The sequence below is a fragment of the Oryctolagus cuniculus genome, chromosome 6 (assembly GCF_051225735.1).
Source record: "Oryctolagus cuniculus isolate XC-2025 breed Fujian yellow rabbit chromosome 6, ASM5122573v1, whole genome shotgun sequence".
In the NCBI taxonomy this organism is placed as follows: domain Eukaryota; kingdom Metazoa; phylum Chordata; class Mammalia; order Lagomorpha; family Leporidae; genus Oryctolagus; species Oryctolagus cuniculus.
In genome coordinates, this window is record NC_142872.1 from 31,025,044 (window position 1) to 31,048,954 (window position 23,911).

At 52.4% G+C, this 23,911-nt stretch overlaps 1 long non-coding RNA gene across 22 annotated transcripts in view; it reads left to right on the forward strand.

The window, feature by feature from the left end:
* The window catches only part of LOC138850170 (uncharacterized), a 73,067-nt gene that overhangs the window by 38,812 nt on the left and 10,344 nt on the right, over positions 1 to 23,911 (forward strand). For 4 of the 22 annotated variants that reach the window (XR_016236231.1, XR_016236235.1, XR_016236238.1 and 1 more), the window contains exon 3: positions 4,371 to 4,431. The exons of 8 other annotated variants lie outside the window; for them this stretch is intronic. This is a non-coding gene — a long non-coding RNA (uncharacterized LOC138850170). Of the gene's footprint in view, positions 1 to 923; positions 1,136 to 4,370; positions 4,432 to 9,233; positions 9,259 to 14,115; positions 14,559 to 16,475; positions 16,600 to 17,769; positions 18,125 to 22,418; positions 22,516 to 23,134; positions 23,303 to 23,911 lie in introns of those variants that run through there. 10 more of the 22 variants (XR_016236240.1, XR_016236239.1, XR_016236243.1 and 7 more) reach the window with 10 other exon arrangements.

Sequence of the window (23,911 nt, forward strand, 5' to 3'; positions counted from 1 at the left end):
GGATCTTCTGTCTGCCTCTGTGTGGGGAACAAGGCCAACAGGAGAGGGCCCTCTGCTGCCCTGGAGCCTGGGATCTGCTAGCTGGGGTAGAAGCTACAGGGAGTTGGACCGATGGGGCAGACAGAGAGGGCCCCTCTGAAGAGGTGCAGTTTGACCCGAGGCCTGGGCGGTGAGGCATGGGTTCCACCTCGCGTGGAAGAGCAGTGCGTGCGGCAGCCCTGAGAGGCAGGCACAGCAAGTGGGAGAGGGCGGGAGGCAGGGGGCCTGGAAGGAGCTTTGGACAGAGGCCATGATGAGGAGTTGGGAAGGCTTTGGAGAGAGTCGATTGGATTCATATTTGGTAAGATCACCTTGAACTTTCCGAGGCTCTCTTCCCCATCTGTTACAGTGGGCATAATAAAACGAGTGGTTTTTAAGTTCATGGGAAATGTTTTTTTTCCCCAAAGGTTCTCTAATCAACTTTCTAAAAATTTTTTTGTTTATTTTGTTTTCATTTTATTTGAAAGGCCAGGAGACAGATTTCCCAGTCACTGGCTCATTCCCCAAATGTTCACGGCAGCTAGAGCTGGGCCAGGCTGGAGCCTGGAGCCTGGAACTCAAGCTGGGTCTCCCATGTGGGTGCCAGGGCACAAGGACTTGAACCATCACTTGTAGCTTCCCAGGGTGCAGATTAGCAGGAAGCTGAATCCAAAGTGGAGCTGGGACTCGAACCACGCACTCTGCCTATGGGATATGGAGATCTCAAGCGGTGGTTTTTTTTTTTTTTTTTTTTTTTTGTGACAGGCAGTGTTAGACAGTCAGAGAGAGAGACAGTGAGAAATGTCTTCCTTCCATTGGTTCACCCCCCAAATGGCTGCTACGGCTGGCGCTCTGCGCCAATCCGAAGCCAGGAGTCAGGTGTTTCTTCCTGGTCTCCTATGCAGGTGCAGGGCCCAAGGACTTGGGCCATCCTCCACTGCCTTCCTGGACCACAGCAGAGAGCTGGACTGGAAGAGGAGCAACCAGGACTAGAACCCGAGGTGCCGGCGCCGCAGGAGGAGATGAGCCTAGTGAGCCGCAGTGCTGGCCTTAAGCGATGTCTTAACTGCTGTCACACACCTGCGCCCGGAAACGCAGGTTTCTGAAGAAGCTAAGCGTGGGTTTCAAATATTGTTGCACTGACATAAGCTTATCTCTTAATTCTGTTTCAAAAAAGATTGATTTATTTATGTATTTATTTGAAGGGCAGTGTGACGGGGGCAGGCGAGGAGGGGTGTGGAGAGGAAAATCTTGGATCTGCTGACAGCCACTTGCGTGGTTTGTGGACCGTGTGCATCTCACAGGACCATTGAGAGGATTAAGAGACTTGGAAAGTGAAAGCCCCGAGCATGGCAGCTGGGACGTGCAGGCCTCCGCAGGAGAGCTGCCTGGGAGCGGGGCTGGCTCCTAAAGGGTTAAGCAAACCTGTCTTGGGAAGCGCAGTCCCATGCTGCTGATCTACTGGTCAGAGAGACCGTCAGGGCTGTTTATTTCTCAGAGATTGAGGACCCCTATTAAGCAATCACCCTGTTTATGTCACTGCTAATTGAAGTAAATTGCTCTCTGCAATCACATGGGGAAGTCCTCCCTTCCGATCACGAAGGGACTTGGGCTCCGGTTCCTGATTTCCAGTATTTAGTCTGACTTGAGACCTGCCCTTTAATGGATTGCATACGTTCTGCTGATTTCCTTAAACGAGCACTTGGCTTGCTGTTGGGTCAGCAGCGCGGTGCTGTGCTGTGGTGATTTGGAAACTGCCCTCTGGGATGGCAACCGTTGCCTCAGTCCTCCGCCCTGGCCTTCCCGCTGTGGGGCCTCTAAGCAGACGTCAGAGGTGGAAGCAAGCAGCAGGTGTGACTGCTGCTGACCCACGATGCTCTGGGTGCCCCTGCCTGGTGCATTAGGACCCCAACCCGTAAATCAGGCTGGAGTCGGTCCTGGGCCATGGACACGGCCTCCACCCAGCAGTCATCTGTCTGCTGGACATCCAGTGTGTGAGGCACACAAGAGCAGGGGTGTGTGTGTGTGTGTGTGTGTGTGTGCTCCTGCAGACGGGAAAGGGCAGCATGACGCGTCACGTGGAGAAAAAGCCTCCCCAGGGCTGGGGGCCTCCCAGCTGCTTCCTGTTGTGTGCACAGGTGTCGGGCGTTTGGTGGAGGCTGTGAGTGGGACAGACCTGGCACCCAGTGCTGGGAGCTTGGGCTGGAAGGTGTGAGAAGGGAGCCTATGCAGAGAGCACTTGGTTCAGCCCAAGTGAGCTACTCCAGAGGTGGCTGCTGGTCTTGGTGTTCAATGGCAAGGGTGGGGAGGAAAGATTTGGGGCTGGACACAGATATTAGGTTTCATGCCCTTGGAAGTCTGTCTCAACTTTTTGTCAGGTGACAGAGAAAACAGGCAGAAAGCATTCCCTGTTGTTCGTCTGTGCTGCTGTAAAGAAAATAGGCCGGCGCCGCGGCTCACTAGGCTAATCCTCCGCCTAGCGGCGCCGGCACACCGGGTTCTAGTCCCGGTCGGGGCGCCGGATTCTGTCCCGGTTGCCCCTCTTCCAGGCCAGCTCTCTGCTGTGGCCCGGGAGTGCAGTGGAGGATGGCCCAGGTGCTTGGGCCCTGCACCCCATGGGAGACCAGGAAAAGCACCTGGCTCCTGGCTCCTGCCATCGGGATCAGCGTGGTGCGCCGGCCGCAGCGCGCCGACCGCGGCGGCCATTGGAGGGTGAACCAACGGCAAAGGAAGACCTTTCTCTCTGTGTCTCTCTCTCTCACTGTCCACTCTGCCTGTCAAAAAAAAAAAAAAAAAATCATGGCTCTCAGGATTCAGTCTGAAGAGCATCTGTCTGGGGATTAGTTCTGTGTCCATGCAGAGGGCAACCTCTGAGGCCAGCTCCAAGGCCACCGCTTCCATGATGTCCTGCCTGATGCACTCAGCCAGCTCTGCTTCTCGCAGTTGCCATGGCCCCGTGTGTCTCGGGGGCAGTGCAAAGCCCTTTCTGTCCTGTCGTTGGCCTGTGTGGAGTTTTCTTTTTCATACACACGGCGCCTGCCATGATTGAGAGCCTGGGGAGAAAGACTGGAGTCCTTGTGTTCCAAGGGCTAATGGTGGAGCCAGAGTTAGTCTGCTAGAAACTGGTGCCCAGGTAGGAGGTAATGTTTCCTGAGTACTTAACCTGAGCCCAGCACTGTGCCAGGGGCTTTATCGGCAGCGAGTCATCCACACCCCACTACCTCCATCCAACGTGTGGCGGGACTCAGACGGCTCAGGTTGCAGCAGGTCAAACTGAGGCTGAGCCACCTTGGCAGACAGTGCTGCTGTTTCTTAAAGAGTTAGACATAAATGCCCTGTGGAACCCAGCAATTCTACTCCTAGGTACACAGCAAAGAGAAATGAAAGCGTATGTTCGTGAGAAAACATGTTTGCAAATGTCTGTAGCACTATTTTAACTGTCTCACACTGCGAAGCATTTGAATGCTCCTCAGCTGATGGATGGGTAATAAAGTGCAGGTTATCCACACGATGAAATATTATTCACCAATAAAAAAGGATGAGGTACCGATGCGTGCTAGAATATGGATAAAACTGAAAACATGCTGCCACGTGAAAGAAGTCGGGCCCCCAACGCTGCCGGGTCCATGATTCTGTTGATGGCGGAGTCCAGGACAGGCAGGTCTGGGGGGATGGGGCATGGACCCGGGGTTCCAGAGGCTCCGTGGGAGTGGGGCTGAGCAGTAAACAGGCACCAGGGGTCTTCTGGGGGGAAAGACGCATGCTGCGTGCATTTCTGTGGCACTTCTACAACTCTGGGGCGTTAGTGAGGGTTGTGGCATTGTACATACAAAGTGGGTGCATTTTATTATTATAAAATATGCATTATCCCTTAATAAAGGGGTTTAAAAAAAGAATTGAGGCCAAGCAAGACTGAGTAACTTGTCTGAAGCTACCTACTGTTAAGTGGTGAGGCCAGAATTCCCAGGCAGCCTGAGTGCAGCACATGCATTTGTTTAAGGTTTATTTGTTTATTTTTATTTATTTGAAAAGCAGAATGAGAGAGAGAGAGAGGAAGAGAGAGATACCTTCCATCTGCTGGATCACTCCCCAAATGGGCCAGGCTGAACTTCCTGCAGACACCCCACATGGGTGCAGGGGCCCAAGGACTGGGGCCCTGCTCTGTTGCTTTCCCAGGTGCATTAGCAGGAAGCTGACTGGGAAGTGAGCAGCCGGGACTTGAACCGGCGCCCATATGGGATGCCAGCGCGGCAGGTGGCCGCTTTACCCACTATGCCACAGCGCTGGCCCCTGCACAGTTTGTTAAGCAGCCTGCCATGCTGTGTCCCTGAGATATGTTTGCTTCCACCTAGAACAAGGACACGCACCTGGGCCTGGGCGGTGGCTGGCCTTCTCAGCACGTCTCTGGAAAAGGTAACACACGGGTTGCATCTTGAGGTCTTCGTACAAATCTTTCTCCACCAGGGAGCCTTCTAGGCTCACACCTTTGCTCCCTTCCTTTAAGCATCAGATCCCATTGAGTAGACAGAAGAGCTGTTGGTGGAACAAAGGGCAGGGCAGGCTGCTAGCCCTCTTCCCACCACGAGGGACACCTGGAGAGCGGCTCAGCTGGAGCTGGGGACGGGCCGTGCCCTCAGCCGCTGGCTGGCCCGTGGCGTCTGCGCCGAGTCCCACGGCAGAGGCCTTCTCTGTGCTCCTTCAGGCTGCCAGGAAGAGAAACGTTCTTCAGGCCACTCGGGAATTCCGGGGCGCTGCCTCTGTTAGCACAGTTGAATTAGGGCCAGGAAGGCAGAGCAGGACAAAGGCTTTAAAAAGCATCTTCCGAACCCTTCCGGTTCTGTCCTCACTGGCTGAGTGACAGCGGTGAACAAAGGAGCCGGGTGGGGGGAGTGGCCCCCACCCCCAGTGCAGCCGATACGGGGGTGCATTGTCTGCAGAGGAGGCGAAGTCAAGAACAAAACTGACAAAAAGGACTGCTCGCCATCCCCCAGCAATTCCAAACAATGTTGGCGACAAAATATTCCTCCCCGTGGGGCGCCTGGCCCTGGCCCCAGCGTTGGGGGTGCTGTGTGGTCAGGGCCATCGGCTGGCCGGTTAACGGAGAATGCTGACAGCTGATGAAGCCAGCAAGGCTGGTGTTCCAATGCCAGGGCTCTCTGGGGGAGGCCTCCGGGCAGTGCTGCACCTCTGGCCTCCCCGTGTCGTCCTCCTTGCTGCCTGTCCACGCGCTGTAGCCTCCGTCCCGGCCACCAGCAGGGGCAGCCAAGCATCTGATTCCAAATTCCTGGGAGGCAGAAGCCAGTTGACCCAGCCTGCAGTAAGTGACCAATCCAAGGCAATGGCAAAGGAGGGTATCCAGAAAGCCGAGGCTTTTGGGGCTCATGGGGGTTGTGCACTGAAAAATCCCCTGCACTCGTCTGCGTGTAGTTTGAGAGGGGCTGGACCGTTCTTTGTTCAAGACCCCTAAGAATCTGTTTCTTTTTGTGCTTTTCATACATACTTTCTCACTTTACTACTGAGAGAGGATTTTTATTTCCTGCAGTGGGACCATCCTTGATAGCAAATGAGTTGATGGGCACAGTGGACCACACAGGAATGGTGAACGAGTTCAGTGGGCGTTTGGCACAGCAGTTTAAGAGGCCCCTGGGATGCCAGCATCCCGTATTAGAGTGCCTGGTTTGAGTCCCAGCTCCTCTGCTTCCCACCTAGCTTCCTGCTAATGTGCGTCCTGGGAGGCAGTAGGTGATGGCTCAAGTACTTGGGTCTCTGCCACCCATGTGGGAGACCTGGACTGTGCCAGGCTGCTGACCTTGGCCTGGCCCACTCATGACTCATGCAGGCACCTGGGGAGTGAACCAGCAGATGGGCGATCTTTGCTTTGTAAGTCTCTGCCTTTCAAATAATATGAAAATAAATATAATTTCAAAATTAAAAAAGGAAATGTTAAAAAAAAAACCCAGAAAGGTGAACATCTTTGGTTTGGGTGGATGTGAGTAGGGGGCCTGTGGGATGGGGCATGGGAGCTGGGGTCATGGCTTCACCTGTGAGTGAGGCTTCGGTTCATGTTTGTGCTCCACTGTGGGGAGTTCTCCTTTTGCTCATAGCATTGAGAACTAGGATAGGGTATAGCTATGGGGAAGACCGGGGTGGAGTGGGGGGGGCTCCCCAGCAGGCAGTGGAACCAGTCCCTCCCCACATGTCCTGTTCTTTGTCAGGGATTTTCCATACTCCTATCCTAACATCTCTCAGCAAGGGACTCCCTGTCTGGGCTACTTGGAGACAGACTTTTTTTGTATTTGAAAGAGAGAGAGAGAGAGCGATCATTCCCTACCCCCACCCACATCCCCATCCACTGGTTCATTCCCCAAATGCATGCAACAGCCAGGGCTGGGCCAGGCTGAAGCCAGGAACCTGAAACTCAATCCAGGTCTCCCATGGGTGGCAGGGACCCAACTACTTGAGCTGCCTCCCAGGATGCTCAATAGCGGGAAGCTCATCAGCAGGAAGCTGGAATCAGAAGTGGAGCTAGGATTTGAACTCAGGCACTCTTACATAGAATGCAGGCACCCCAGGTAGTGTCTTAACCACTTTGCCAAACACTCACCCCATGGACCCAGATTTTTCTAATGGTTAAGGAGCTCATCTCCATTTCTTCCCCTACCTGCTCTCTGTCTCCTTGGCTCTCTGAATGCATGAATGACCCAACAATTTCACTTGTAGGTGTATACTCCATAGAGTTGAAAACGAGGTCCCCAAAGATCTTTGTGCTTAAGCCCATAGCAGCCTTACTCGCAACAGCTGAAATAGGGGAGCCATTCAAGCTGAGAGATGAAAAGATCCACTGAGAGGTGAAAGGGTGACCAACACGTGGTTCATACACAGCATGGAATACTACTCAGCCTTAGCAAGGAAGGGCTTTCTGACCCATGCTACAGCAAACAGGGGTGCTGTGAGCATTATGCTACGTGAAATGAACCAGTCACAAAAAAGAGAGCTCTCTTGCTCTCTTTTTTTTTTTAAAGTTTTTTTTTATTTATTTAGTTATTTGACAGAGTTATAGACAGTGAGAGAGAGACAGACAGAAAGGTCTTCCTTCCGTTGGTTCACTCCCCAGATGGCTGCAATGGCCGGAGCTGCATCGATCTGAAGCCAGGAGCTTCTTCCTGGTCTCCCATGTGGGTGCAGGGGCCCAAGGACTTGGGCCATCTTCTACTGCTTTCCCAGGCCATAATAGAGAGCTGGACTGGAAGAGGAGCAACCGGGACTAGAACCGGCGCCCATAAGAGATGCCAGCGCCGCAGGTGGAGGATTAACCTAGTGCGCTATGGTGTCGGCCCCCACTTTTTTTCTCTGTTTCTCTGTAAATCTGACTTTCAAATAAATAAATCTTAAAAAAAATGAATGAATGCTGTATGCATCCATGTTTGTAAGGTAGGTAAGCAGTCAAAATCATAGACAGAAAGTAGAACGCTGATGGCCAGGGGCTGGGCAGAGTGGATTGAGGAGTTTCATTTACTGGGTAGAGAGTTTCAGTTGTACAAGATGAAAAGACTTACAGAAATGAATGATGGTCATGGCTGAACAATAATATTAATATATTTATTATCACTGAGTTGTAATTAAAAATGGTTAGGGTGGTAACTTTTTTGTTACATGTATTTTAACACAATTTTTAAAATTAGGAAAATATACAAGAAAGATTAGTTGGGGAAACTGTGTATGTATGTATGTATACAAGGGTACTTCAGAAAATTTGTGGGAAACAGAATTAAAAGACAACTTTATTTTGGTGCATTTTTTGGAAAGCCAGGCATAGCTCCTTGAAGCACATTGTCCATGAATTTTTTGAAGACTCTTCATACAGATAAAGTAAACACAACAAAAGATGTACAGTTGTTGAATCTAGGTGGTTAGTATAAAGTATGCTTATTGTTTTGATCTTTGAACTTTTCTCTATGTTGAAAAATATTTTCATAATGAAAAGTTGGGAAATAAAGGTGTGAGATGCAGTTTGTATCTCTGCTTCTCCATTACCCAGGATAGTTCTTGAGTCATCTCTAAATGCGTTTTTAAAAATATTTATTTGGGGCCGGCGCCGCGGCTCACTAGGCTGATCCTCCACCTAGCGGCGCCAGCACTCTGGGTTCTAGTCCCGGTCGGGGCGCCGGTTTCTTTCCTGGTTGCCCCTCTTCCAGGCCAGCTCTCTGCTGTGGCCCGGAAGGCAGTGGAGGATGGCCCAAGTGCTTGGGCCCTGCACCCCATGGGAGACCAGGAGAAGCACCTGGCTCCTGCCTTCGGATCAGCGCGGTGCGCCGGCCTCAGCGCGCCAGCCGTGGCGGCCATTGGAGGGTGAACCAACGGCAAAAGGAAGACTTCTCTCTCTCTCTCTCTCTCTCTCTCACTCTCACTCTCACTCTCACTCTCTCACTATCCACTCTGCCTGTCAAAATTTTTTTTTTATTTGGTGGGGCCAGTGACATGGCTCACTTGGTTAATCCTCTGCCTGCGGCACCGGCATCCCATGTGGGCGCCGAGATCTAGTCCTGGTTGCTCCTCTTCCAGTCCAGCTCTCTGCTGTGGCCCGGGAGGGCAGTGGAGGATGGTCCAAGTGCTCGAGCCCCTGCACCTGCATGGGAGACCAGGAAGGGGCACCTGGCTCCTGGCTTTGGATCGGCACAGCACTGGCCGTAGCAGCCATTTGGGGAGTGAGCCAATGGAAGGAAGACCTTTTTCTCTGTCTCTCTCACTGTCTATAACTCTACCTGTCAAATAAAATATTTATTTGAAGGGTAGAGAGAGAAAAAGAGAGATCTTCCATGTGCTGGTTCAGTCCCCCAACTTCCACAACAGCTGAGGCTGGGTAAGGCTGAAGCCAGAATTCCATGTGGGTCTCCCATGTAGGTGACAGGGACCCGACTGCTTGAGCCATCACCTGCTGCCTGCACATTAGCAGGAAGCCAGATCTGAAGTGGAGCAGGAAGTAAAACCTGGGCCCCCCGTCATGAGATTCAAGCCTCCCAAGCAGTGCCATAACACTGTGGCAAAGACCTGGCCCGTCTCCAACCTTCTGAGACTCCATTTCCTCATCTGTAAAATGGGGGCACTGGCAGCTCTCTCTCTAGGCACAGTGTGAAGATTCAGCACGGTCACTCACCTGGTACCCTTGCTGTATTGCATTCTGAACCAGGGCTCAGTAGACTGATTTTTTCCCACAGGCAGCAGTGATGCCAAGAAACACCATGTTCCTGCTTTCTCCATTGGCTTCACCCTTGCTTAGAGGTTGGCTCCTCATTCAACATCACTACTGAGGGCTGGGCGGGACGTCTCTCCCTGCTCCCTCTGTTCTGTGACCTCAGGGGCTGACCAGTGTGCTTGGCACCCTTGGGCCCCTCTGCCTTCTTGTTGGGTTTGGCCAATGGGAAGCCCCAGCAGGAGCCTGGGGGTGGGTGCAGATGGAGTTCCCTCCCTGCTGGGTGGTCCTGGGAGGGCAGCCGTCCCTTCTTGCACCTGCAGGCCTAGGAATGGAAAGACTGCCCTACTATTGCTCACTCTGGGATCCTGCACTCCCTCTTAATGGCTTTCCTTAAACTGGGAAAACAAGAGCTTTATTAAACTGCTTACTGTTCCACCTGTTTCCCAGGGACCTCTGGCCCACGGTGATTTTACCAGGGCGATAGGTCAGTCAGTGAAACAGACACTGTCCCTTCTGGAACTTGCTCTGCCTTCAGCTCAGACCACGCCCTTGGGGATTCTGAGCTGACTGAGTTCCCTATCGCATGTGCACCCCTTCCCACCTGCATCCTCAGGACCCCAGGATGTCTAGACCCGCCCCAAATCTTCAGATCCTACAAGACAGAAGTGTTGGCTGTGTCCCAGTCTCGTCACTCTGTGTGTCCAGGAGTCTAAGAGCTCAACGGAACCTCCTTGAATAGGCGCATGGACAGCAGACAAAGAAATGTGGTAACACTTAGAAGGCTGCTGTGTGTCGCGTGAGACTTGGTTAGACCAAGCTTGTGGTGAGGAGAGCTCAGGACACACATTCATCTAAGACAATATAATTAGACCTTTTTCTTCTTAGCTATTTCTTTGACTCTTTCAATAGCTGTATAAATGACCCCCAGTGAGACTAGGACTTAGCATCTCGGGGGAAGTTGGAGCTCATGAACTCAGAGTCCTGTTTTATCACACACTCTGAGAGTGAATATTTTACTCCCACTACAAACATGAAGAGTGAGCAGGGTTTATTTGCAACAGTGGCTAACAATCCCCACCCTGGTCCTGCCCTTACTTGGTGCAGGGCATAATCTCAAACATCCTAGAGTCCTTCCCGAGGGGCCTTTTGTACCAACTCTCAGGTTTGGTAGCTCAGAAAGAGTTTTCTTAGAGGGCGCTGTTTTGCCTTAAACAGACCAGCAACATAATTAAAAACCTCCCTGGGGTGTGCTTCCTGGGGCTGCCAGAAATCTGAACCATGTGGAGAGCTTGTTTGTACTTGGGCCCCATCCCTAGCTCATGTGTTGGCAGCAAGGCTGTGATTCCTAAATGCAAGCCTCACCCAGGGGCTCCTCTGTGTTTGTGGATGTCGTAGTAGGCATGGACCCACGGGAGGTAGGCAGCTCGAGGGATTTCTGGCGTTGGGAGATGGCTCACAAGAAGATGTTGTGGAAAAGGGAGCAATCTGGGCGAGTGACACTTTTGCAAATATTCAGTCAACTGGGGGGCACTTCTACCAGGAGAGCTGATCCCACGAGGATTCCTGATACTCACTGGGCATTTATTTAGTAAGTGCCCAGCACTGGGGCAAGTCTTTGATGTGCATCTTCTCACCGGGCACTTGAGAAACCCCTGTGATAGCCAGCTGCTACTATCCTTGACAGTCCCATGCACTGCAGTGACGAAACCTCACGTTACAGACGAGCAAACGGAGACTCGGAAGCTAAGAAAAATTCTGCAGTCACAACCGTTGCACATAAATTAGACGCGGACTTTGAATCTGGGTCTAGCGAGTTTTAACACCCCAACCTCTGCCACAGTGCTGGCTGTGTAGCCACAGAGGCACTTCCTTGCCAGGTTCCTGGTGCCTGGGTGACAGCACAGAGGAACAAGGAGAGACCTGCGTGCTGCAGCAGAAGCTTGAGCGACGTGTCTGTTTAGGTCACTGCCCTGTGCCCGGTACCTAGAGCAGTGTCTGATACGTCCTTGTTGGAAGCAGGGAAAGAACACTCGTGATTCTTGGTCATTCGCGCCGTAGGCAGCCGATGCTCCTGGCTGTGTAGAGGTGGTGAGCACAGTGGAGGAATGGGATCTTCAAAGGCCAACTGCTCCCTGCACGGGTGTAGCTCTGGGTACTGTGGCATGGGGACTGTGTGACGGGGGCCGTGTTCAGACTCAACTCCGTGACTGTGGCTGCAGATACACAAGAAGCGAGGCCACAGACAGCCCCACCAGGCAAGCAGGGGATGACAGCAGGTGACAGGTCCTCTGGGCCCCCGGAGCTTCCTGTGCATTCAAGGCATTGTTGAGGGGAGGGGGCGGGGCAGGAGCGAGAGGCAGAAGAAGGGTGTGGGAAACCCGGGGGAGGGAGGCGGGGAGGAAGGCCCCTTAGTGCTGCGCCAGCTGGTGGGACAGGCTCTGGGGCGCCTCCTTCCTCCCGCTCCTTCCCCCATTGTGGGGCAGAACAATGAGAACGGAATCTCTCTTCCCCTCCCGCCTGGCAAGGCTGGGCCCACTTCCTCCTGCCCCACGGAAAGGAATGCTTTCTTGTCCTGGTGGGGTGGTGCCCGCAGGGGAGGACGGCACTTGGGGCTTTTGTGGCTGGAGCTGCTGACGGTGGGGCTGGAGCCGGGCAGGGGTGGGCGTGCAGGATCTTTGCTGCTCTTTTTCCCTATTCCTTACAGGGTCTCTCGGAGGCCCTGAGCCATCCTCAGGCTCTGGGGGCCTTGTTGGAGCAGACCACTGGGGCGGATGTGTGGGGCTGAGCGACAACACCGGCAGCCCTGGCTGCAGAGGGCTGAGCTCTTTATTCTGTGGCCTCCCCGTACCCTAGAAGCCGGGCTCCTCCTGTGGAAGTGGGGCTGGTGGTGGGGAGGGGCTTGCTGTTTCCGGTGTGGAACATATAAGCTGGTTCTTCCCACTCCTCCGTGACTCCAAACGGTTGTTTACAGTCCCCCTCGCAGCAGCTGTTAAGACGTCCAGGTTCCAAATCCTAGCACCTGGGTTCTAGTCCTGGCTCCACTCCAGATTCCAGCTTCCTTCCAGGGAGGCAGCGGGCGAGGGCTCCAGTACCTGTGTCCCTGCCACTCATATAGGAAACCCTGACAGGCTTCTGCCTGGCCCGGCTGTGGCTGTTGCAGGTGTTTTGGATGGAAACTCTCTGTCTCTCTGGTCTCTATCTCTCTACTTTTCAAATAAAAGAAATCTGAAAACGTAAAAAAATAAGAAATCCCTCTCCCCCTCCGGGATGCGGAGCAGCATGCCCAGGCCCAGACAACCCTTGCGTGTGATCAGAAATTCTTTTTTTTTTTTTGACAGGCAGAGTGGACAGTGAGAGAGACAGACAGAGAAAGGTCTTCCTTTGCCGTTGATTCACCCTCCAATGGCCGCCGCGCTGATCCGATGGCAGGAGCCAGGTGCTTCTCCTGGTCTCCCATGGGGTGCAGGGCCCAAGCACTTGGGCCATCCTCCACTGCATTCCCTGGCCACAGCAGAGAGCTGGCCTGGAAGAGGGGCAACCGGGACAGAATCCGGCGCCCCGACCGGAACTAGAACCCGGTGTGCCCGCACCGCAAGGCTGAGGATTAGCCTAGTGAGCCGTGGCGCCGGCCGGCCGTGATCAGAAATTCTTGTCTGGCCTGCTGGGGCGCACACTCTGCTCTCCGCTGACAGGGTCTCTCCCTCAGATGTTCGGAACTACCCTGGTGCCTCTAAGGCTGGAAGAGGGTGAAGGAGGGGTGCACAGTGGCCCCAGGAGCAGAAGCATCTGGGAGCCTGGGTGCCACACTCACCAAGGTCAGGGAAGGCCTCTGGTTCTTTCAAGGGGTCTGTTGTTGGAATGGGGGACCGTGCGTGGAGGGGGTGGGAAAATGGGAAGGCACGTCGCTCGGAGGCCTGGCTGGGTGTCTGGGTTGCAGCCCTGCTGCTCAGCTGTGGGCTCAGGGGAAAGACGTGTGCTGACAATACCATGGCCGTAGGTAGCTTACTCCATGAACTCTCTCAGTCCTCACAACTCTATAAGGGACTTGCCATCTTACCTGTTTTCTTTAATTCTCTTTAAAAAAGATTTTATGTATTTGAGAGGTAGAGTTATAGACAGAGGGAGAGAGAGAGAGGTCTTCCATCCACTGGTTCACTCCCCAGTTGGTTGCAACAGCTGGAGCTGGGCCGATCTGAAGCCAAGAGCCAGGAGTGTCTTTCAGGTCTCCCATGCAGGTGTAGCGTCCCAAGGCCTTGGGCCATCCTCTACTGCTTTCCCAGGCCATAGCAGAGAGCTGGATTGGAAGAGGAGAGGAGAAGCCAAGACAGGAACTGGAGCCCATGTGGGATGCCGGCACTACAAACAGAAGTTTAGCCCACTATGCCACATACATTGATTGATTGATTTATCCAATCATTCATTCATTTGTAATCAGAGTTAGGGAGAGAAGGAGAAAGAAAACAAGATCTTTGGTTTGCTGGTTCACTCCCCAAATGACCGCAACAGCCAGAGCTGGGCCAGGCTGAAGCCAGGAGCCAGGAACTTCTTCCAGATTGGGCCCAAGTGCGTTAGCAGGGAGATGGATCAGATATGCAGCAGCCAGGACTTGAGGTGCCCACATGGGATGCCGGCATCACAGGCAGCAGGTTAACCCGCTGTGCCGCAGCGCCCACCTCCCCACCTCCCAGTGAGAGATGAGCAAACAGAGTCATGAGCATCAAGCACCTTACTCATTTTTACATAGCAGGCAGCCGCTGGTGCCAGGTGAGTCTCTCCTGGGCCCCCTGAGATCACCATACTCACCCCAGCATGAGTGCAGAAGAAGGGGCTGGCTCCTGGTGGAAACCCAGAGTCTCCACTCTCTCTGTGTCTTTCCTCCCCACCTGTCTGGATTCCTCTGACAGAGCCTGAAGTCCGTGCATGGAGGGTCACGCCTGCCCACGACAGGGATACGCAGTAGGCAGATGTCCACCTCGTCCCGTGGTTCCCTCTGCGGAGACCAACCCTCCTGTCTCCGGCAGCATCAGTGTGGACTCTGGCTGCACCATCACCGTCTTCCAGCCTGTCCTCTGCTCCTCAGATTGCAGTGCGCGGCCGCCTGCAGCCCTGGGCCCTCCACGGGGATCTGCAGTGCCCGCACGAGGCTGGCTCTGAGGCCGCCTGTCGGGTCTGGTTGGCTCCGCTTGCTCATGTGCTTCCCGGCCTTCTTGCTGTGATTGTGTTTTTGCAGGTTTGTGTTGTTTGCTTTGTTTTTTTCTTTTCTCCCGCTTACTTTGTTTTTCTGGGTTTGTCTTGAAGCATGGCCCTTGGATACATTTTTGGATTTAGAAATTAATTTTACAGACCAGTCAGCGTGAGTTCTTTCTTCTCTGCACCCCCCTTTCCCTGTGAGTACGTTACCTTGTTCGGAAGCCCGGAATCCTGTGCGGGGCAGCCCTCATTTGGAGCTCGGGGCACACGTACCAGGTGACCAACTGACCGACTCATGCCCCACCTAGCCCACCTATCACACAGTCTTTCATCTAAGAAGAGACACTGCACACCATCAAGGTTAGTTTCCGTAGCCTATACTTGCTTCATTAATTTTTTAACCACAAATTATACCAAGGATATTAAAAGGTATGTACAGTACAAGGTGTAGAATATAGAAAGGGGTACAGGCTTAGCATCTCTAACCCCAAACCCCAAAATGCTGCAGAATGCATAAGTGTTTGAGCACTGCTGTGATACCACAAGTGAAGAATTCCACACCTGACCTCATGAGTCCGGTCCCAGTCAAAATGCAGGTGCACTAAAAACATTGCGTAAAGTTACCTTGAAGCTGTGTGTGCACGCTTGTATGAAACTTGAATGAATTTTTGTGTGGGGGCCTGGGTCCTCTGTGGAACAGTGTCCTTGTATATTTGCAAACATTCCAGAATCTGCAAATGTCTGAGACTCAAAACACTCCTGGTCTCCAGCATTTCAAATGAGGGCTACTTAGCCTGTGCCACGAGATCTGCCGCTGCCCCCTGGGCCCCCCAGCAGTTCTGGAGCCCCAGTTCCTGATCAGTGTTCTCCCCTCCCAGACACACCCACTGTTTCAGTTCCTCAGTCGCTTGCCTTTCCTTCCCTGTGGTTTTAGGTAAACCTGAACAGCACGTTGTGCTCTTTACCTGTTCTGAAATTCCTGCAAACGGAACCGTGTACTTGTAGCTTTCTGTGATGGGCTCCTTCCCTCCCGCTGTTTCTGAGGTTCACGTACCCTGCCGTAACGGTCCATTGTAGACAGCCCTGGAATTTGTTCACATATTCTTCTGTTGATGGATGCTGGGACTGTGTCGTTTCTCACTACTCTGAGCCACGGGGCTGGGAGCAGGATGAGGCAGGTACTTGCCTGTGGCTGCAGGACCAGACTTGATGGCTCAGAACAACAGATAGTTACTTCCCCAGAGTTCTCGGGGCCCCCAGTCTGGTCAGGAGTTGTCAGGGCCACACCCGTTCAGGGGCTGCAGGAGAGACCTTCCCCTGACCTTTCAGCCTCTGGTTGCACCCCGTGGCCCTTGGTGTGGCTCCAGCCTCTGCCTCCTTTGCCAAGTGGCCTTCCCGTCCTCTCCCTGTGCCTGTCTTCTGTTTATCATGTCTGAGGACATTTGTCATTGGATCCAGGGCTTGTGTAGATTTTCCAGAAGGACCTCATCTCCAGGTCTTTAACGTACTTACATCATCAAAGATGCTTTTTCTAGATAAGCTAAGTCACAGGTTGTAGGACATGAGTATGTCTTTCGGGGACTACTGTTCAACCCCCCTGTGGACACTGAGGGTGCAGTTAAGGCCATGGCTTACAGCCGCAAGTCCTACACCCCAGGAACCTCTCCTCCTCCTCCTAGTCCTGGCCTTGCTAAACAACCCTGCTCTGAGGTTCTGTGCAGGTCTCCTTGTACCTGCCGGCAGATTTTTTCAGGGCGCGTTAGAGAAGAGGGGAATTGCCAGCTGGTGGTAGATTCGCTTACTAATCCTCCTTAAGGAAGGCCAAGTTCTTCTCCACAGTGTTTTTTTTTTTTTTTTTTTTTTTTAATGTTTATTCTTTTATTTGAAAGGTAGAATGATGGGGGTGGGAGAGAGAGGCAGAGGGAAAGAGATCTTCTATCCACTGTTCACTCCCCAAATGACTGCAACAGCTAGGTCTGGGCCAGGCCAAAGTCAGGAACCAGAACTCCATCCAGGTCTCTTGTGTGGGTGACAGGGACCCAAGTACTAGTGCCATTATCCATTGTCTTCCCAGGCACGTTAGCAGGGAATCGATTCTGAAGCAGAGCAGCCGGGTCTCTGAGCAGCATATGGTGTGGGATGCCGGTGTCGCAGGCAGCAGCCTGACTTCCTGTGCCACAACACTGGCACCCGCCAAAGTGAGTTTTATTGGCTAATTCTGTCTCCAGCAGAGGGTGATAGCTCTGCTACTCTGCATCTTTTACTTTTTGCTCCACAACCAGGTATTGTCCACTTTTCTGATTCTAGCCAGTCTGGTGGACATGAGCAGGACTCTCATCAAGGTTTCCATTTGCATCTGCCCGTGACTGATGAGGCTGAGTGTCTTTCCACGTGATGGAGGACTCTGTCAAGGCTTTTGCTCATGTTTATCATTTACTTTTGCCTTTTCTTTTTATTTGTGGTAGTACTTTATATATGAAGGTACTTTGAAAAGTTTATGGAAAAATGACATAAGAATTTATTTGGCTACAAAAACAATTAGAAACCCATGCGGAATTTTTTTTTTTTTTTTTTTTTTTTTTTTTGACAGCCAGCGTTAGACAGTGAGAGAGAGACAGAAAGGTCTTCCTTCACCTCCCCCGCCCCCCGCCGCCAAATGGCCGCTATAGCCGGTGCAGTGCCGATCCGAAGCCAGGAGCCAGGTTCTTCCTCCTGGTCTCCCATGCGGGTGCAGGGCCCAAGCACTTGGGCCATCCTTCACTGCCTTCCTGGGCCACAGCAGAGAGGTGGACTAGAAGAGGAGCAACCGGGACAGAACCCGGGGTGCTGGTGCCGCAGGCGGAGGATTAGCCAAGTGAACCGCAGCGCTGGCCAGGAGTTTTTTGATAATAAACATTTTATACCAACTTTTTTATTTAAAAGATTTTATTACTTATATGAAAGGCAGAATTACAGAGAGGTAGAGGGAGGGGGAGAGAGAGAGAGAGAGAATGAGAGAAGAATGAAAGAATGAGAATGAGAATCTTTCATCCACTGGTTCACTCTCCAAATGGCCACAGTGGCTGGAGCTGGGTCGACTGAAGCCAGAAACCAGGAGCTTCCTCTGGGTCTCCCATGAGGGTGCAGGGGCCCAAGCACTTGAGCCACCTTCCACTGCTTTCCCAGGCCATAGCAGAGAGCAGGATCAGAAGTGGAGCAGCTGGGTCTCCAACTGGCACCCATATGGGATGCTGGTACTGCAGGTGGCAGTTTTACCCGCTATGGCACAGTGCTGGCCCCTCCATGAACTTTTTTGAAGACAGGTCGTATGCATGGATTTCAATTGTTTTTGCACCAAAATAAACAATAAACTTTTTTTTTTTTGACAGGCAGAGTGGAAGGAGAGAGAGACAGACAGAAAGGTCTTCCTTCCATTGGTTCACTCCCACAATGGCCGCTGCGGCCGGCGCACTGCGCTGATCCGAAGCCAGGAGCCAGGTGCCTCTCCTGGTCTCCCATGCTCGAGCAGGGCCCAAGGACCCGGGCCATCCTCTACTGCACTCCTGGGCTACAGCAGAGAGCTGGACAGGAAGAGGAGCAACCGGGACAGAATCTGGTGCCCCGACCGGGACTAGAACCCAGGGTGCTGGCGCCGCAGGTGGAGGATTAGCCTATTGAGCCGTGGCACAGGCCCCAAAATAAATTTTTAATTCTGTTTTTCATGGACCTTTTGCAGTATCCTCATATTCTCTATACTAATCCTTTGCTACTTAAATTTGTTCCTTATATCTTTTTTTTTTTTAAGATTTATTATTTCTTTGAAAGACAGAGATACAAAGAGGGAAGAAGAGATCTTCCTTCTGCTGGTTCACTCCCCAAATGGCCACAACAGCCAGGGCTGGGCCTGGTCAAAGCCAAGAGCCAGGAGCTTCTTCTGGGTCTCCCATGCAGATGCAAGGGCCCAAGCACTTGGGGCACCTTCCGCTGCTTTCCACACATTAGAAGGGAGCTGGATCAGAAGTGGAACAGCTGGGACTTGAACGGATGCCCATAGGGGATGCTGACACTGCAGGTGGAGGCTTAACCTTCTGTGCCACAGCACTGGCCCCTCCTTATATCATCTACGATGGACTATTTTATCCTCTTTTTTAAAATGTAGTTGAATTTATCAGTTGTTTCCTGTATTGTGCATGCTTTTTATTCTTGTAGAAATGCTCCCCATCCTTGAGCATATAAAATACAAAAATACTTGTGTTGTCTTTTAAGGGTTTATAATTTTGCTTTTCATATTTAAGTCCCAGAATGTATTTTGGGGATATGGTGTGAGGCAGGGATGCAACACTTTTTTCTATTTAATTCAGCAAGCATCTCAGCAACATTTATTAACTAGTGTAGACTTTACCCATTATCGGAAATGCCCTCTTGGCCATCACTCAGGCTTCCACATATCCATGCACGTTGCTCTGGTTTTCCGTTCTGTCCAAACGCCACGCTGTCTTTATTATTCCAGCTTTAATGGAAACTCATGGTATCTGGTAGGGTAGGGTAGGGTCCCCTCAGCGTACTCTTTGTCAGAACTTTCATAAATAAGTAAACCTTAATGATCATTTTTCTAGAAAGCATTTACATATTTTTATAATATTTCTTCCTAAGTACTTTAACAATTTTTGGTGGCTATTAGAAATTACTTTCTTGTACTTTTTTTTTTTAACATTTATTTATTTACTTGAAAGGCAAAGTTACATAGTTGGTGTGGGGGGAGATCTTCCACCTGCTGGCTCATTCCCCAAATGACTGCAATGGCTGGGTCTGGGCCAGGCCAAAGCCAGGAGCCAAAAACTCCATCTGGGTCTCCCACGTGAATGGCAGGGGCCCAAATATTTGGGCCATCTTTTGCTCCCTTCCCAGGAGCATAGCAGAGAGCTGAATTGTAGTGGAGCAGCTGGGACTCCAACTGGCACCCACATGGGATGTCAATGTTGCAGGCAGCTGCTTAACCCGGACCCAGAAATGACTATCTACAAAATGAAATTATATTTTGTAATTGATTACTGCTGATGTATAGCAATTCCGTAGAAACTGAAATGATTTGTTTGTATCTAGCAGTCTTGCAGACCTCTTGTTAATTTAAATGCTGTACCTTCATGTTATTTTGGGGTTTCCATGTAGTCATTCATATGCAAATATTGATGATTTTATTCCACTCCTCATTTCTTGAATGTTTACAATGTTTAACGAGATATTCTTGTTCCTGTAAGTCCAGTAAGAAAGCATTAAGCACCAGTCACTGAGTTCAGAATGGCCACTTACTTGTTTTCTATAAACTTCAAAGTTTAGGAGATTCTCTTCCAAGTATGTACCATAGGGGCTGGTGTTGTGCCACGGTCAGCATCCCACATTAGAACATTGGTTCAAGTCCCAACTGCTCCACTTCCAGTCCAGCTCCCTGCTAAGGTGCCTGGGAAGGCAGTGTAAGATAGACCAAGTCCTTGGGACCCTGTACCCACATAGGAGACATGGATGGAGTCCAGGCTCCCGGCTTTGGCCCTGCCCAGCCTCAGCTGTTGTGGCCATTTTGGGAATGGGGAGATGGAATTCCTATTTGGGAATCAGATGGAAGATCTTTCTTTCTTTCTGTCCCGCTCTGTCAGATTGCCTTTTAAATAAGTAAGTAAACCTCCCTCCCCAACCCCACACAGAAAAAAAAAAAAACATATGTGTGGCATAAAATGCAAAAATAAGGGGAGTAGCTGTGAACCCCCATTATATGAAGAGCACAGGATTCTGAAGAGAATTCTGAACAAGTCTGTGTGCTCAGGTGTTCAGAGGGTGGGGCTGACCGCTCACTGTGCAGGGGAGGCCTCTGGCGGCCGTGACACCTGCAGGGGGACGCCCTCCCGTTTCTGTTCCGCTGGTGGACGGACGTTGCCTTTGGAATCAGCTCACTCTGTGTGGCTCTGAGCAGGTGACTGAAGCTGTATGAGCCACAGTGCCGATAAGTGGACCTGCCTCGTAGCGTTTGGGGTGAGTCTGAGTGGGTTGCTGTGTAAGACAGCCTGGCACCTGCTAAATTCCCCACTGCTGTTGGTAACCCAAAATGCTTCCAAGCCACAGACCCTTAAATCGGGGCAGATCTTTGAGCCCATGACTCTATAATTTTTTGGCACAGGGACAGCGTGGTGTTGGCATGACAAAGCATGGCTTCCAGAGACCCTTTAATCCCATGGTTCCAAGCCAAGTGGTCATCGAGGGACTTACAAGGAGAAGGGGGAGAGGGAAGGAGAAGGAAGAAAAAGAGGAGAGGAAGAAAAGAAGCACTTAAGCCCCAGTTTAAAAATAAAATAGCCCAAGCAGGTGCTGATCCCACTGAGGTTGGTCCGTAGGAGCAGGAGCCCAGCTCCCCTCTGCCCAGCCGCCCAGGGCTCCAGCCTCTGAGGCCCCTGGAACGCTTCCTGGAGCATTCTTTAAATGGCTCAGGCCACCCTCTGTGGATGAGTTTGCTGGGGCTGCTGTAACCAAGTGTCATCGAATGTGTGGTTCAAACAACAGACCTTTATTTCCTCACAGTCTGGTGATTCCAAGGTCTAGGTCAAGGCACTAGCAAGGTTGGTTTCTGTCCAGGCCTGTCTCCCAGGGTCCTCACACAGCCCCCTCCCCACCCCGACCCACTGCACACAGGTATCCAGAGCTCTCTGGAGCCTCTTCCTGTTCCTATAAGGACACCTGTTAAAGCCCCAGCCTCTGACCTCCCTTGGCCCTTGTTACTTCCTTCTAGGCCCTAGCTCCAAATATAGTCACGCTGGGGCCCAGGCTTTGGCATGTGACTGAGGGCAACACAAACCACGCTCGTTTTCCAGGTGCAGAAAGTGAGGCTCCAAAAAATGTAGGTGCTTTCTCTCTGCACGCTTGGGAAAATAGGGGCTGAGCCAGTTCTGCACACAGGAACAGCTGCACTGGGGACCCAGGGGCTGAGTGAGGTTCAGGGCCCCATTCTTCTGGCTCTGCTTAGAACCCAGCAAGTCCGCCAGTGCCCAGAGAATGGGTGGGAAAGTCAGGAGCACTGTGGGCAGCCCCCTGGCATGGACAGACACAGAGACCGGCACTGGCATTGGCACAGTACAGGGCATTTCCCCACAGTGCGTCATGAATAGGAGCAGTTGTATAGCCTGTGTGGGGGACTGGACTCTGTGTCTATGGGACTGGGAACACTTGGGGTGGGGGCACGAGTGTTAGGTTGGATGCGGAGTCTTGGGCAGTGAACTTTCGGGTTGGAGCCAACAGCTCCGGGTACGTGGTACCCAGTTCCTACTGCGTGGCACGCTGGGTTGAGTGCGTCATAGACCAGCATCCTGCACCTCCACAATCGCCCTGTAGGACAGATACTTCTATCATCTGAGAGCTCGAGTGGCCTCCCAGTGTGACACAGCTGGGGCGGGATGGTGGGACCAATCTTTCAGGTTCACGCCCTTCCCGTTATCTGGGTCCTCCCCAGTGCCCCTCTTTGGGTGCTGTTCCCTCCATGGCGAGACAGCAGCCTCTGGCCTGCGCTCCCTCTCTGGCCTGCGCTCCCTCTCGGACCAGCCCCTTCCCGCTCTCCAGCACATGCTGATGCTTCCCAACTCCTGGAGGAAGAATCGGGGAGGGAGACGTCTGCAGTGGTCTCCAAGGCCGGTCCAGGAGCCAGATGGGGCAGGGGGTGGGCGCTGGAATGTCCCCGCTGCCTTTTCCCAAGCTGAGGGGCGGAAGCCCTGACAGCGAGAAGGGTTTGTGGAAATTCCTCGCGAATTGTTAGCCGGCAGAGGAAGTGGTTTAAGCCGAGCGCTCAGTTTCTGCCCTGGGGAGCCATGGCCAGTTTCCGCTTCTGACACTTGTTTGTGGGCAACCGAAGGGGCTCTTTCAGGTCCTGGTGGGAGCAGAGTGGGGGCTCCAAATAGCCCCTCCCTCTCCCTTGCTCCCAGAGGCAAAGGGGACAGAGGGGTCCAGAAAGCCACATAAACCACCCCAGATTCCCTCCCACTTCTTTCTCCTCCTAATTCAGGGCGGGTGGCTCCAAGCCGAGACGAAAGAACAGAAAGAGTTTTTCCAGGCCTGCTGGTATTCGTTTCTGGCACCATCAGCACATGCAGATTAGAGAAGTACGTTGCGCTTTTCATCCATGCTCACTCTTTGCACCGGACTGCCCCGCACTTGGGCCGCCAGGCCGCAAGTCTCTGCCAGCTGGTGACTCAGCTCCTGGTGTCTTGGGCAGGGCGTAAGACTTGGGTGCGTCTGCGCCCAGGTCTGCACGTGAACACGCCCACTTATGTGCGCCCCCGCTTGTGCTCGCACCTGGCTCCCACGGCTGCTTGGCCCCTTTTGGGGCTCCTCTCCTGGGTGCAGGAGGGCAGTGGGGGAGTCCTGGGCAGGACGTCTCCGGGGCAGCACGGGTCACCCTGGAAACTCTCCCCAGGAGCCAGACGCCGGAGGGCTGTACCAGGCCACTCCACCCAGGGCCTGCCAGGAAACCCTTGCCCAGAAAATCACCTTTGAGTGTGGCAGGGATCCGGCAGGAGAGTGCAGGCCACGGGGGCCTGCAGCTCTCACACTCTCTCTGGTTAGGAAGCTGGGGTGTAGGTGCTTGGCGTAACAGCCAGGTGGCAGGAGCCAGCCTAGGTGCCGCTTTTGCGATGGGGGGACTCACTGGACAGGACACCCCCCTGGCCTGCCCTCTTCCCCCCTTCCTGCCTTTCCTCCTTCCCCCCTCCTGTTTTTCAGCCTCTCTCCCTGGCTTTCATTCCCATGGTGCCTTCTCTGGATCCCATCTTGGAAAGACAGCCCCAAGTGCCCCCTGCCCTTTAGTTTCTGCATAGATCCAGCTCCGTCTCGGCATCTGGGGCCCAGAGATTACACCACAGCTCGCCGGGTCTCCACCGCCACCCTTAGGTGAGTCTTAGAATGGTCAGAATGAACCTGCCGGATCTCCACTCCCAACTCTTCCCTTCTCCAAGAGCCAAGTGCAAGCTGTGTCTGGAGCCCAAGCAGTGGGCTAAGGATGTAAATGCCCAAGAGAGATGGAATTCAGGGTCATGCATCAGGAGCATTCTCTGGGAAATTACTTCCGAGTTAACAGAGAAGGGGTTGACATCTGTCAGACTTTTGGGAAGGGGAAAAACGTGAAAATCCAAAGTTTTCAAAGTCAACGTTGCTAGTGCCCAGATTTGTATTAGGACTGTGAAAGCTTCACACACAATGATAGGTTGTTATGAACTAAATGGGACTGAGCAGTTGGTTGTAAGAGGGCATTTTATGTCTTATTTTTATTTCCATGAGCGGTTTATTTTTGCTCTGACATTTTATTATAATTTCTTCCTACAGTAGGTGAAGTGCTTGGGAAGTTAATTTAAACCAGCCTGACTCTCTGTGTGTTTTTTTAATATTTGTTTAAGCTTTTATTGAGCTTCTCAGGCAAGTCAGTGCACAAAAATGTGGCCGAAAACCCCTTTTCCTTCTGCGGTGCCTGCCCGTTAATACGAGGTGCTGACAACAAGATTC